Raw genomic sequence first — 15,464 nt, 5'->3', positions numbered from 1 at the left:
CCCAGCGGCACGGGGGAGCGTGGAAGCGCTGGCTCCATTAGGAGAACATCCGTGGGGCAAAAGCCCTTTCCAGAGCCAGCGAAGTGCATCTTGATGGGGCTGACGTGCTCCTGGCAGCAGGACGCCCTGGCATGCGTGGGCCAGGGGGGCCGTGTCCTGCTGCAGCGTGTCGCTTGTCCCTGCCTGGTAATGAGCCCACCCTCCCATCACCTCCAATTCCTCCTCACACCCTGCCACTGCATCCTGCTGTGCTTGGAGAGGGGGAGACCAGGAGCTCTGCGTGCTGGGGGGGACAGGAAAGAGGGAGGGAAGGGGGAAGAGAAAGGATGAATGAAAAGTGGGATGGAAAGAGACATGGAACTGCTGCTAGATTCGGGAATGCCTCAGAGATGCAATAAGAGGCGAAGCGTTTATAATGCAAAGTGCAATTGTCCGGTCTGTGTCACATTGGCGGTCAGACTAGAGGAGCTGACGTTCCCCCAGCATTAAAATATCTCATCTGATACCCAGTCCCAACCTGCCGCTCTCAGAGATGCCACCAGGAAAGCCCAAAGCTCCCTGTGTTGGAGGGAACGCACGGCTCCGCAGGGCCAGCTGCGCACGGGCACCTCCCAAGCCATGCAGGAGACCCAGCGTGGGACAGATCCTGCTCTCCCCATCGGCCCCAGGGTTTCCCATGCCAGACCCCAAGCCACTGCCTGGCAGGAACCCAGGGGTAGATTTAACTTTTACAGAGTGTCAGGGGGAAATTCAAGCAGCAAGGTGGAAACTGCTCCCTCCTGACATGACCCACCCTGACCACAAACAGAACACACAAGAAAACCCGACACAGACCCAGCAATGATGAAAGCTTCCCCACGCCACCACCAGAGCCTCACACCAGTGCCCATGGAGCAGCCCCAGCACAGGACCGCGCCACGGGGCGACGCCGCTGACAGCTCCCCAACTTCGCAGCTCACAGGGAGGCAGGAGTTTTGATCACAGCAGATCCAAGTGAGGTGGTGAAATGTCTCTAAATGAGCTGAAATGCGGTCTAATCGGCACATCTATTTTCTAACAAGTTACATATTCCCTTCAGAGCTCCAGTCATTTCAAAAACACATTAAGGAGAAATATTTGAAAGCTAAAATGTATTAAACAAGCACTTCATCCTCATCAGCAGAGAGGTTATGGACCTTTGCTGGTCTCCTTCCAATAACCTTGCACACCAGATACCACGAGGCGATCTCTTTCCAGAAGCCCATTAAAGCACGTGCAGGGTAGGGCAGGGGTGAGCCTGGGGGGGGCACCGCAGCCACGAGCCCTGGGGCTGGGCAGGACAGGACAGGGCGGACGCAGTCCCCGCTGCCACCAACAGCACCAGGCAGGGGCAGGAGCCATCCCCACCCAAGACCACGGAAATGACCTGAACACATCCCCTGCTTCTTGGAAGAAAGCCTGCAAGAGAACAAGTCTATTTATTTCTGTTTTCTGAGGCTTTGCAGAGGGAGAGGGAAAGTCCTGCAGCCACAAGAGACGGGAATTTAATTTAAAGAGGAGAGCAGATACGGCGCGTAACTGCACGGCTGCAGGAGCTGGTGTGTCACCGAGCGAGCCAACATCTGCGACTTGGCTGAGAGCTGCAGGGACAGGATCCTGCCATGGATGGCTCTTTCCCCCACGCACACCCCAAAATGCTCTCAGCACCAAACCCCTGCAGAGAATCGCAGCTGGGTTCCTCCCAAAGAGGAGAGGAGAGGGACTTAGAGATGCTCCTAAGCCCTCTCCCTGCCCTTGCAGCAGCACGACCACAGGAGCAGCCACCACTGCATGCAGCACCTGCACATTTTGGAGGGCCAAAGCTGGGCACGGGGGCACATTCTGCACCAGCTGCCCCCCAGGGAAAGGGCAAAAAGGGCACAGGAGAAAGGCCCCGGCAGTGGAGAAGGCAGAGAGAGGACTGGGAGACACACTGGGGCTGGAGAGGGACCAGGGCGTGCGGGGGCTTCAAAGGACTTTTTAGGACAAATCAGACAAAAAAAGAAATGGATCATAAATAATTGAGAGCCAAGGCTCTGCTTTCGCGTTCCTCCCACCCAGCCCAGAAGGAAAGAGACCTCAATCCCCTTCTGCAGGGCCAGGAACGAGGCCCCTGGGTGAGATTTGGGTGCTCCTTGCCTTTAATTAGCCCTCCCCTTGAAGCACACCATCCTCATCCTCCCTCCTCTGCCACGCAGCCTGAGGCAGCTCATGCCTCTGGCTCCAGCACATCGGAGAGGTTTTGGGGAGCAGGAGTCCCTGGTGCCTGACCCCTCAGCTGGTGGAGGTCAGTGCCACAGCTCCCCCACACCCAGCGGGGCCAGCCCACACCTGGGGGTTTAATACCTTGATGCCAGTAGGGCGTTCTCATTAGCCCTGCAAAAATCCCAAATCCCTCCTGCTGGTCACAGCAAACTCCCCCAGCAGCAAGCTCCCAACCCACGCGGACACCAAAATTGTTTTCTTACCGGTCCCATTTTGCTGGGGAGCCACGTCCCCAGTTAGCAGGGAGCTTCAGAGAAGGCAACGCCAAGCCCCCTCCCCCCAGAATAAATAAATAAATTGCCTGTGCCCCCTTTTAAAACCACCAAGGAGGAAACGAGTGGCTGGAAGTGGGAGCGCAGAGATGAGCATCACCTGGGCACCGCAAGCCCTTGCTGCCGCCCCCAGCCCAGCGCCCTCGTTGCCTCGCCTGGGAGATTTTGAAGCAAAGTCTGAGCATCTGAAGCACCCGTGTCTGCCTTGCTCGTATTTTTAACATAGCTTCACACGGAGCCATCCCACACACATCTGTCCCCCCTCTGCACATGCTCACATTCACCCGTGTGCCCAGCCCCGCCGCCCACGCTGGCCGTGCAGCCACACGTTTCCATTTATAATGCACCCAGTCACGCACAAGCCCCCCCATGGCCGTCCTGCCACACGCAGGCCTGGGGAGGTGCATTTTGCGCTGCCCCCTATCCCCACCCTCTTCCAAAAATCCACCTGAAAAGACTAACAGAGTCCTCAGGTTCCCTTCCAGCATCATTTTACTGCCGCCGCCCAGCCCCTTTCTGCCTCCAGGAGCACAGGGAAAAGGCCGGAGCTCCAGGAATGAGCTGGGGAGGCAGAAAGATAGCTCAAGGAGGGGAAATATTGCAGGAGCTGAGGAAATTCCCCAGCCTGCTCCACGCAGGAATGCAAACGGGAGGAGCTGCCCAATTTCACAGTGACTGGTGAGGGCTTAATAACAGCTAAGTAATACACGCACAGGCAGATGTGTGAGCAAAACCAGCACCAGCAAATAGATTTTGTTGTCTCAGAAAGGGACGCTGTGCTGCCTCCACGTCCCTTCCCATCTGGAGCGTGTGGGGAAGCCGGCGGTCCCGCTTGGAGCCCGGCCGTGCCTGGTTCCTGCTGGGAGCTGCTCTGCAAAGCTGCAGCGTGCTCGGGGGGGCTGCAGGACCCAGCCCCCGCCGCCCCCAGGCCCCTGCAGGCAGAGCAAACCGAAGCGCAGGGAGGGGATGGCCACCCCGTCCTGCACGGAGATGGGGGGAGAAAGGTGTGACAGTCAACAGCCACCCCAGCAGGAAGGGGCCGGGCTGCAGGAGTGCAAAGCCCCGAAGAGAAGGGGTGCCTCCATCAGGGCTCTGGGCCCCTCAGCACGTTCCTCAGGGAAGCAAAACCTCTCCTGCCCCAGCACAGAGACCCGAACCCAAGGCCTGAGCCAGATCCTCATCCCCGCATGGCCGCGTTGGGCTCGAGGCTCGCCCGCAGCAGCGCACGGGTGCAATTTGCAGCCACCCCCACGGGTGGCACAGACAGAAACCAAAATCTGCGCCTGGCACAGCCACGGCTGGGGCCGGGCAGGGGGCCGGGGCAGCAGCTCCCATCGCTGCCCCCCGCGCTGCCTTCCTCTGGGCATCGGGAGGAGGAAAATTCTCCATGGCAACTGAGGACAGCCGTGACCGCCACGCCGCCGAGCACATTTGGGGCTGAGCCATGCGCCGCGTACCGGGCACACCGCAAACGGCTGCGGGCCGCGCAGAGCGAGGAGGGGTGGTGACCTCGAGCTGCCCAAATCTTGCATCCGAAAACTTGGGCAAGGCCCCAGAGGAGAGCTGGGGCCAGACCCCCATTCCCTCATCCCCAGCCCAGCCCCGGGTGGGTGCCGGGCTCGAGAGGCGGCTGGGGGGGGGAGCTGAGCCCACGCGCTGCAGGCTGCAGCCGCTGCACCCCCAGCGCTGGAGGGGCTCCATCTCCCACCCGCCAGGAGCCAGGTTTTCTCTCCGCAAGCACAGCGTGGACAAAGAGTTGTTGATGCATAATGTATGGCCATCGGAGCAGGAGGAGGAAGGAGGGAAGAGAACAACAGAGCAAAGGAAAGGGAAGAAAAAGAGGTTGAGATGGTCGGGTCTCCTCCCTCTTCACCCCGGGTCCTGCATCTTTCCCTGCCATCTGTGGATCCTTTGCTCCCTAAAACTCCCTGCCCTCCTCGGCGCTGCTCTGTGGGCCCAGGCGAGGGCTGTCCCCAAGGTCCGGCCATTAGATGGGGACAGAGCCCCACCGGCGCTGCTCCTCGCCTGCCCCTTCCTGCAGCCATCCCGCACAGGGGAGCGAAGCCAGATGCTCGGCCAGGCTTGATTTCTTCCCGCAGCTGTAAGAGGATTTTCTTGTTAGAAGCAGCAGCTTTGGTGATTGCAGAGATGACCGATATTTCCAATGGCCGGGCAGGAAATCCTGCACCAGCCCCGGCCCTGGCAGCCCTGGGGGAGGATGGAGGAGGGGTCCCCAGGCTCCACTGCCCACGCTGCCACCACGTGCCAGCTTTGCCTGCCAGGGACGGCACAAGGACACGTTCATACGGCCGATGGAAGTGACTTCAGCTCCCCAGCACCTCACTGGTCACCAGCACCTGGGAGGGCCGTGAGCAGTGGGGGACCCTCAGCTCCCTCCCGCTGTGCTGGGGGCTCTCCAAAGCCCCGGCAGCTCAGGAGAAAGCCAAGGAGCGTGCCAAGGAAGTTCAGCAGTCGGACAACAGAGACGAGTTATCACGGGATGATCAGAGGCAGAAGCTGACAGTTGAAAGGGAAGGAGATGTGCTGGGGTGAGCAGGGAGAGGTCACGAAAAGCCACGAGAGTGAAAAGCAGCCGCTGATTTTCTTTTTTTTTTTTTTTTTTTTCGTGCTAGGAGGAAGAAAGGCGGCAAAGAGGCACAAAGGGAAGGGCAATGCAGCAAAACCGTCAGGCCAAAAGAGCCGCCTCCACAGCAGCGCCCAGCACGGGCGTGCTTGGGGCAAAGCAGTGCCAAGGTCGAGCACTGTGCTGCTGGAGGCAGAAGTTGAGGAGATCCCAGAGCTGGGCTCTCGAGGGACAGGAAAAAGCAGAGTTTTGGCATATTGTGAGCAAAGAAAAAAAAGGAGGGGGGGTGGCTGTTAAGATTAAGACACAGTGGATGGGAAAATGCAAGGAGCAGGCTGAGTCACGGCTAACACCTTGCTCATGGGTAAATGCCACAGCTCAGCTCAGAGCAGCAGAGCGGGGTTGTCTGCAGCAACCAAGAAAGAAAGGAGAAAAGTAGGGTAGAGGACTCGGAGGCAGGGATTAAATATTATTTAGCGTGGCTGTGCTTGAGCTGGTGGCTAGACAGCCACCAGGAGACAGCACGGAGGCAACCCTGAGTCACTAGCAGAGATGCAGCCAGAGCTGAGACCCTCGCTGCTCCTCCCAGCGCCCCGAAGGAACAGCACGAGGTGGAGGAAGGATGGTGGCAATTTCTCCAGGCCCTCACACTCCCAAGGCAGAGGTCTGTCTGCGCGGGGGGATTCGTTCAGCTGCCCAGGGCTCCCACCAAAGCAGCCGGCCCGCGAGGAGGGGTCGCCCTCGGTGGGAGGAAGCGGGGAGAGCCCGTGAATCACGCAAAGCACGGGGCAGCCACGCAGGGAAGGCTCTGGGGGTGGAAATGCCTAAAAGGAGCGAGTTTGAAGGCTATTTCTGTTGCAGAAGGAACCAGAAATCTGGGTCAGAAGGGATAGGGGAGACGTCAGTGGCATGCGGGATGAGCAAGCTGCACTGCTCCAAATGGAGGAGTGGGGCTGAGGTGCCCACGGCCAGCGGCTCAGCTGTGCCCCACCGCAGAGCCCCAGGGACGTCCCCAGCCAGGGCTGAGGACCCTGCGCCACCTCCAGCACCACCCTGGTGCGGCTAAGCAGCCTCACGGAGGAGAGCCGTGAAGATTACAGGGACCTGCCCTCCACGCCTGGGTCGGCAGAGCTGCGGCAGCTGCACCCGGGGCCATCGGCCGGTACCAGGAGCACCCAAAGGCCACATTCCCCGTGTGGTGTGTGCCCCAGGAGGGCCAAGCAGCAGCAGCTGGGGCTGACGAGCTCCGTGGCAATCGGTAGGGAACAGGAGCATCGCATGAGGCTTTCTGCTCGCTTCCCACTGACTCTCTGATCTGGACTTGGCAATTCAAGCGCTGTTGATTATCTCTCCTGCCATACAAAAGAAGGTTCTTGGCAAAGATTCCCAGAAAACTTGGGTTCATCCCAGTACAAATGAGGAAAACTTTTGAAAAGTCAAAAAAAATGCACAAGGACAGGAGAAAAAAAAAAAAAAGAAAAAAAAAAGATCTTTTCCTGAAAAGCTGAAGCCAGATGACTGTATCGCTCCTCTTCCCTACAAGGGTACGAGGGTGGCAGCATTTTCCCATGCTTATGGTACATTCTCTCTTTGTTTTACAGCGTAAAAATACCTCCCCACCACCCTTCCCAGCTTCCTTGCCCTGGCCTCCCTCCTTCAGCTCAAGATGAACTCCCTCCAGTTTGTAAGAGGACGGGCAGGCAAGGCCAACTGGATGCAGGAATGCTTCTCTAAGAGGGATTTGCAGGGAGCTGATGAGCCCTGCGGAAAGCAGCTCCAACACACCTTTGCCTCCCCTGCTTTCTGGAAACGCAGCAGCAGGGGCTGGCAGGCTGCGCCTTTAGATCAGAGCCGGGCCAGCAGCTGGAAAGGGCACGTCCGTACCCCGGCAGGGACAGGAGCCCCTGCAGTCCCTGGGAACGGGCAAAGAGGCTCAGAGCAGAGCCCGGAGCCTGCCTGGCCACAGGCGCCTGAGGGGCTGCGAAGGCGCTGCTCAGCCCCGCGGCAGGGGAGGCAGAACAGGAGCCAGGCAGGGTGCAGGGGGGCGGCGAGCTCAGCGCCCAGCACCAGCGCCCAGGCTGGGGCTTGGCTCAGCCCAAGGAGGCGCAGGCTGCACGGAGGGCAGGGCACGCTCCTCCCTGCTGCCACAGCTCAGCACTGGGGAGCATCAGCTGAAAAGGGTCAGAGCTAAAAAAAAAACAGGCTTAAAACCACCCCAGATAAGTGTGGGAATGCCATCGGGGCGGGAGGACGGGCACTCATGCTCCTGACCCCGCTGGCTCCCTGCACACATCTAAGCCGCAGAGGCCTTCCCAACGTGGTGCTGTTTAGGATAGAAATGCCAATCTCCCTTCAGTCTGATCTTATCAGGGCTGGGCTTGCCAGCCGGAGCTAATTAAATCCTGGATGCAGTCACCGCTTAAGTGAAAGTTTGTTTCCTGCAGTAGCAGAGCCAAGGATGGAGGCAGCCTGTGCTTTCTTCTATCTGGCAAGAACATCTGCCACAGCCAGCTCACGCTGCTCCTACCTGCTCACGGCTGCGTGCACAGGTCCAGCACCAGAGCCCCCTTCCTCGGGCCTGCCCAGGCTGAAACCCCCCCCCGGTGCTTGCAGGAGGCCGATAACGCGGGCGAGAGGCTGCAGGCGGCGGCTGCCGCGGTTCCGGAGGTGCTGCCTTCCCTCTGCGCTGAGCGCTGCCTGGGGTTGCGAGGTTGCTCGGTGCTATCAGCAGCCACCAGGTCCCTCAGTGAAAGCCCAGGGGAGTGCCAGAGCTTTGCATTTTGTCACTGTTGTGTGCAGCACAGGGATCGTAGAGGTGACTGGGACCCCAAAAGCGTTGGCTCTCTCAGGAGGCTGCAGCACGCAGCTCTGGGTTGCCTGGAGGACACCCACAGGCTGTGCTTGACCAGGCGGACACGTGGGGCAGACCTGCAGAGGAAACTTTACTTTGACTTCCAGCAGCATGGAGTGGCAGAAGGCAGCCAGCAAAGGCAGTTTCCACCCCTTACCCCCTTGCCTTCAGCAGGGGAGGAACAAGGAAAACAGAAGAAAGAAATGGGAAGAGGAGACGGGGGCACCAAAGCGCCGTGTTCCTGCCCCACAGGGGCCATCTCCCAAACCCACGTGCCAGGGCCCATCAGCAGCAGAAGTCGCCCAGGCTGCTGCAGCACATGCTGTGCTAGGAGATCTTTACCGCAGGACAGGAATTTATCAAAGCACTGTTTGAAATCCAGGGAGGCTCCGGTGCAGCAACACGATTCTTCTCTCCTGGTTTCCTCCAGCTAATTTCACCTGCTCCTCATGTGGCTGCTGCTTTCAGCGGACTTCAAAAGGCATCACAGCTTTAAAATGTTGGGGAAACCTCCCTAATCTACCTTCCAGATTGCTAAATCCTCATAGTCCTACAAAGCAGGCATCCTGGGATGCCTCCCAGGCATTAACCCAACAGCCAGAGCCGATCCCCTCGGCACGGGGAGCGCGATGCTTTGCAGCTAAGACGAGATGATCACGCAGCTAAAGCGCTGACGGAAAACCCGATAGCCAGGGATCTAGTCCCATCTGCCATATGCTTCCTCTGGGACTCTTCATCTCTATTTTTGGGCAATTCATACTTGCCTGCCTCTGAGGGAAAGTGGGTGGCGGGGAGGCTACCACAAGCTGTTGTGCTTCGCGGGGCTTTTTTAGCGTTCTGCGGGAAGATGGGTACCAATTCGCAGGGTAAAGGGGAAAATGGGATAGCCTCGTCCCGAGGCACGGCTGCTCCGCAGGGTCTGGGTGCTCTGGTGGTTGGCAGCGGGGTCTGCCTGGGAGCAGCAGCCACAGGGAACGAGGGCTGAGGGCATCACGGGCATCCCGGTGCTGTGGGATCTGTACAGGCTGGGGCAGGGAGGGGAGAAGCCAGCACCCAACGGACCCTCACAGCCGCGAGGGTTTTGTCCGGCTCCATGCAGCGACGTGACCGGAACCCGGCTCGTTCTTCCCAGAGAGCTCAGAGTCAAGCAGGGGAAAAGCAAGGGCACAACGAGGAAACGTGCCTGCATTCTCCCACCCTGAATCCAACCTGTCCAGAAACTAACTCCCCGCTAAGCCCACTCCACGCCACTTGAGCGCAAAAGATGCAGCGAATAAATCGCATTCCTGGGGCGGACGGGCCTGAAGTCAGAGCCCACCAACATCGGTGCAGGGGGGCTCACCCCTGGCTTGGAGGACGCAGCAGGGAAGGCCTGTCCCTTTGACCCTGCAAACCCCTTTGCCCACCCGTGGGCAGGTTCGGGGCAGGGCGGGTGGGCAAGGGCCCCACCTGTACCCACAGGGGCAGCGTGCCCAGGGGTCTCCCTCTCACCCAGCACCCCAGGGTGACGGATGCCATCAGCCAAGGGAAGGAGCTGGAGCCGCCCGTGCTCCGCAGGCAGGTGCCTTCCCTTCCACCAGCACCGGGATCGGGGGGGAAGCGGGACGGAAACAGCTCCCGGGGGGCGCACAGGCAGCTGGAGGCGGCAGGAGTGGAGGGAGGAGGCAGGGGAGGAATCCCAGGATGCCTCGCTGCCGAGTTCACGCTGAGCGGAATTGCTGGCAATTTTGCAACAGAAAAGCAATTTGTGTGAATCCTGAAAAAAGAGAGCCCGGCAGCACGGCGGGAGGGGAGGAGCGGGGCCGGGGCCGGGCAAGGAGCCCCACGACAGCGCCTGCAGGCACGAGGGGGTCAGGGCTGGGACCCTCACCCATGGCTCGAGGTCCCCCACCAAACCCAGGTGGGTGCACAGCTGATGAGAAGCGAGTCCAGGTCCAGAGGTGATCGCAGACCTCATTACAGCCAAGGAGCGCGCCAGGTGCGTTGCCAGGCTCGATGGTAGGAAAAAAAATCCCATTCACTACACAGGGCAGCTAAATGAGGTGGAAGTTACCCCCTAAACCTTCAGCTGGCGAAGCCCAAAGCCATGAACGTGCTCACAGAGCATGGGGCGAGCCTGGATCAGCGCCGCCCCCAGCCCCTGTGCCGAGCTGGTGCTTGCGGCTGGGCGAGCAAGGCTGCAGGGAGCCGGAGGGAGGGCGTTTGGTGAGCCCAGAACCCGCTGGAATGGCAGATTTCGGATATTCTGCACAGAAACCGACCTGTTTGATGGCTGCTCCCGTTGCCCTGGAGACACAACGGGCCGCAGCGTTATTTATGTTTTTCCAATGACCAAGACAGCACCGGGATGATATGGCTCATTGATTTCCCTAATGAAAATCTTGGTGAACCATAATGCTGGACCACAAAATTGTGGTGGATCACACAAGCCAAAGAAGAGCTGGTAGGAGCTGCTGTTACGGTCAGAGGGATGGAAAGCGGGACCTTCCCCACCTGCACTCGGAGCCAGGGAGCCACGCAGCGCGTCTGCAGGGGCCGGCACTCCTCTCTGCTGGTGCTAGGATGCTTGGCATCCCCTAAACCATGGCACTTTCAGCGATTTTTCCTATTAATGGTGGAAGCTGCAAGAGAACCAAGCGTTCTCATCCCTCCACCTGATGCTTTGATAAATAACACATGAAGTACGGGGTATAAAGATCCCAAATCCCAGTAAACCAAGCTCATCACCACAGGGGTGCGGGGAGAAGGGGTGGGGATGCCAACCCCCTTAAATATCAATAATTACCATGACTGAAAAATATACACTTTATACATATACTTAAGAGGCCCAGAAGAATAGAGGGGTGGGTGTGGAAAAACTCCAAATTTCTTCTCCCAAATTATCAGCAAACTGCCTCCTGCAGAGCTGACAGTCAGAAACAAAACAATCATTACGCTACCGACTGCTGACGGGAGGGAAGAGATCTGTCAGACGGGTTTGCAATTAAATATTAAACATGCAAATGGGAGCTGCAGCCTAACGAAGGGCAGAGCCAGGCACCAGCACCCGGACCGAGGGCAGGAGCTGGGCGTCTCTGGGCAGCCACAAGCAGGAGAGATGCGAGGGGCAGAGAGGGGGCAGGCGAAGCGAGCGGAGAGGAGCTCAGAAACTGGGCCAGGAGGGAAGACGGAGCAGTGAAGTGGGGAGAGCTGCTGGGAACGGAGAAATCCCGGATAAAGCAGGCAGAGAACGAGCCTCTCCTGCTCTCAGAGGCTGACCTCAGGCTTAGCCAAGTGCTGAGGAAAGGATCGCCTGGGCTGGCAGGTCCCAGGGGCTGCGAGGGATGAGGGTGGCAGCTGCCAGCGACCTGCAGAGTCACCCGGTTGTCCTCTGCCTGGAGCACCTAGGAGCGCACCCAGCGTGGTCCCACAAGGACACCCCTGCACAGGACAGGACTCCATGCCAGCAGCTCCTGAGCCTGGGCACAGACGGATGCAACACATTTTGCAGCGGAGCCCAGCCCCACGGCCAGCAGCTCTGCAGCCAGCACTCCCCACACCTCCTGCACGAAGGCACCACCACCTCACCAAGCCTCCCAGGTTCCCCACGGGACACCCCCACAGGGACCAGCACCGTGAAAAGCTCACCCCAGCCATGCCTGCAAGCACGGCCGGTGCCGCTTCGCCCATCTCCGCTGCCGGAGCCGAGCCCGTCCCGCAGCACCGGCTGCCGGTACCGGGAGCCTTCGGTCTGACCCCGAGGAGACCGAGGGAAGACGTAATGAAAGTCCTCAAACACAGAAAGGGCAACAGCAGAGGGAACGAATAATCTGTTCTTCATGTCTGCTGCGGAAAGGACAAGAAATAATGGGCTTAAGCTGCAGCAAGGGAGATTTTGTCTGGATGGTAAGAGAAACTTTCTAATAATAAGGACTATTAGAGCCCTGCAATAGACAGCCCAGAGACGCAGTGGGATCTCCATCACTGGAGGCTTTTAAGAACAAGGCAGACAAATATCTGTCAGAAATTACATAGGAATACTTGATCCTGCCTTGGGGCAAGGGATAAATTAAATTACCTTTTAAAGTCCCCTCCAGCTCTCCTTTCCTGCGGTTCCATGGTAGCTGTGTCACCAAAGGCCGTATGCCTTTAAGGAAGAGCCATCTCCCTAAGAAAACAAGCACATCTATCACCAGGAAAGTGCTGTCATTAGCAAAGCTAACGAGAGCAATGTGCAGAGGTGAAGACCCACGGACCCAGGCACAGAGGCACGGGATTGATGGGCTCAACAGGGGACCAGTCACCCCTCGAGGTGGGGCACCAGCTCCCTGCGAAGTCGTCTGGGAGGAAAAACCCATGGCAAAAGCAAGCTCCTGGAGGGAAGGGCTGTTGGGTTAGCAGAGGATTTTGGGTGGGGAAAAACACTAAGGCAAGATTTTTTTTTAAATTTTTACATGACCATTAGCATATTTAGGACACAACTGGCTCTCACTGGCTCCAGAGACACCATTTCTGAGCTCTGCCACGGCACACCAGGAACACCGAAGAGCCGCAGACGAGCTCTGTCTGCACGGGGAGAGGCACCCACGCGTGGGAAGAAGCCCCCTGGAAACAAGCAGGACCGACGTGCAGTTCGGAGCCCCAAATGATGCTGACAGTGTCAGGATTTCCCTTCCCTTTCCAAAGATGAACTCTCCTCATGCCAACCATTTAGCACAAGCCGAGGCGAGTTAGACACAAGCCCCCGTAACCTCCGCTCCCCACTGAGCCGCTCATCAGCTGCTTTGCTCGCAGGGGGCGGCGGGCAGGGTGCAGGGGCTGCTCAGCACGGGGTGCAGGTCCGCCGTTTGTTTCGGGGTTTCAGAGAGGTTTACGGCCACTCGCAGACAGCGGGGCTGCAGCCGGCCCCTCTCGCCCAGCTGACATCTCCGTGCCGCCCCGATGCCGTCATGCAATAAATCTGCAGCGGTCTCTGCAGACGGGGGCAGACACGGGAGAGGTTGGGCGCAGCTTCCTGGGAGTCCCGCTCGTGGGTCTGGGCCCCGGGGAATGCCCAGGGAGCCGGGGAGGGCAGGGGGCCGGCGGCTTACCTGCAGTCCAGGAGCAGGTCCCTGGGAGAGCTGGCACAAGACCATTAACCGCCTCCCTCGCTGCAGGCTGACAGCAGCCCCCTGCTGGGACTGACCTGGGTGACAAAAGCCAGCATTGAGCACAGGACTCCTGCGTGTCCCTGTCTGTGCTTTGTCCAAAAGACTCCAGCCTCCACAAAGAGCTGCTGATGCCCCAGACCGGGTGAGATCCAGGGGTCCAGGGCAAAAAAAAAAAACCAACCTACCTACCCAGGACCTTTATGGGTCTCACCCATACGGGTGGTAGCATCGCCTCAGACGAGCATCGCGCAGCTTTGGGCAGTCAGAGGAGCCCGCAGCCTGCCAGCCCCAGCTTTTCTCCCCAGTTAGAGCCCAGGCCACAGACGGGAGGACACGGGACACCCCGCCAGGCCGAGCGGTTCAGCAAGCTGGAGGGGGGGGGGAACGCGCTGAGCACAGCCCACGCTCACCCAGGAACCTCAGGGCATTTCACGAGCCCTCAGAAGCAAAGCCAGGAGCAGGGTGCTGGCATCGTCACCATTTTCAGGGGGAAGGGAAGCTCATGGGGTAGGAGGCATATGGTACCTGCCTCCCAGCCCACAGCCCCCTCCCCTCGGCAGCCCTACACAGGCAGCCCAATCAGCGTGACCTACAAATTAGCCTCTAGACCCACTTTATGCTAAGTGGGTAGGAATACAACAGACCCTGGCAAGACTTCAAATTAGGGCTGCCAATTAATGGTCCTCTTGGGGCTAATTAAATATTACTTTCCGTAGCACTTTTCCCCTCCCCTAAATACTTCACCAACTACTCCCAGACTCAATTCAGTGCAGCTGCCAGGGGCAGGCGGCAGCAGGCACAGCACGGGGGGCACGGGGGTACCCCAGATACCAGCAGCTCCGCAGCCAGGCACCTTTACAAGTTCCAACATGGGCTGAAACAATTTGATTTGGGAGCAATCAGCGGGTGAGCTGGCCTTGCAGGGATTTCGATCAATGCTTCCCTGAAGTCAAGCGCTTGCAGCTTTGACCCAAGTGCTTCTAAGGGTGTGAATTACGCCGGCCCAGGAAGCGTGGTGCATCCTCACCTGTGCAGATCAGCAGGTGGCAATGCAGGTGCCTGCTGTAGCAAGGCAGCAACACCTGTGTCTTTAACCCTGCCACCAGCCACACGTCCAGCAGTGGCTTTGTCCTCGCCCCAGAGTCTTTCTGACCCAGTTCTGGGGTCTCAGCAAGGCCAAGCACACAGCAGGCAGCGACACGAGGAGACCTCAGGGGAGTTCCCCCACAACAGCATCAGCAGTTCCCCTTCACACCGGCCCCCTGTCAAGGATGACAAGACTTGGGAAATCAGAGAAAACCACAAAGCCCGATGAGAGCACTGCTGCCCTCACACCCAGCAAGGCACCAAACACTGCTGGCACCTCCCAAAACCAGAGATCCCAGCACGGGGGCAGCGAGCTGCTGGGAGCAGCAGGCTCACGGGGGCTCGAAAGCCTGCAGAGCTTCCAAGCCCTTTGCAAATAAGAAAATGGAAGCGGAGAGCAGGAAGGCTGCATCTCCGAGGACTCTGAGCTACCCAGAGGTGCTGAAAGCAGGGTTTGCCAAAGACACTAGACATGCATGTGCTCGCAGACAGCCAAGTGCCATCACAGCCCTGCGGTTACACCTACAGGCACCCAGCCTGGCCAAAAAAGATGGGAGCTCCAGTGGAGCAGTAGCTCCCCCGGCTAAACACGTGCAACACACACCCAAGTCTGCAGAAAGCCCAAAGCTCCAAGTAGAGAGGGGCTTTGGGTATTTTTCTTTAAGCACATTTTGATCTCGAAAGCTGCAACAGGGCTAGAGAGTGGAGCTAGTGCAAGGAGGCAGAACCGGGAGAAGCAGGGTGGGAGATGTTTCTCCAAGCTCCTGTGTTCCTCAGGTTCACCTCTGGAGACCGAGCAGCCCCCGAGACCCCCAGGAAGGGAGGAGATGGGCACTGGCAGAGGGCAGCGCGTGCGGAGCCTCCCTGCCTGCAGCTCCCCGAGCTGGCAGCCGGGGCTGCTGGCTGGTGCTCAGTCACTGAGAAAATATCAAAAGGGTGGTGGCTGGGGGGAACACAGGAGGAAAAAAAAAAAAAAGAAGAAAGACTCATAGATGAGAAAACATCTCAGCTGGTACAGCCGGCCCCCAAGCCCCAGGAGAGCATCAGCTACTGGGCTTCTCCTCCCGTTCCCATGGCAACACAATTTGGTGCTCTTTAGAAGAGTGCGCTCCCCCCGCTCCCCCCCAGTTAATTTTATTTCGTGTTTTGAAATAAAAGCGGTTGATATGGCCTCTGTCTCAGGAGCCCCGTGGGGGAGAGAAGGGAGAACATCAGCCGATCTGGAGGGGCTGCAGAGGGGAAGGGGGCCCGGACCCCCT

General features: G+C 58.7%; 1 long non-coding RNA gene across 1 annotated transcript; it reads right to left on the bottom strand.

Moving 5' to 3' along the window:
- Positions 1 to 6,833: 6,833 nt before the first annotated feature.
- On the bottom strand, positions 6,834 to 15,263 carry LOC125180464 (uncharacterized). The gene is made up of 5 exons (XR_010826279.1): positions 13,305 to 15,263; positions 13,060 to 13,154; positions 12,048 to 12,137; positions 11,618 to 11,815; positions 6,834 to 8,067 (listed from the first exon to the last, which is right to left on the bottom strand). It is a non-coding gene; the product is annotated as an uncharacterized lncRNA (long non-coding RNA).
- Positions 15,264 to 15,464: the final 201 nt, after the last annotated feature.

This window comes from Anser cygnoides, chromosome 22, assembly GCF_040182565.1.
Source record: "Anser cygnoides isolate HZ-2024a breed goose chromosome 22, Taihu_goose_T2T_genome, whole genome shotgun sequence".
Taxonomy (NCBI): domain Eukaryota; kingdom Metazoa; phylum Chordata; class Aves; order Anseriformes; family Anatidae; genus Anser; species Anser cygnoides.
This window is presented reverse-complemented; position numbering and strand designations above follow the sequence as displayed.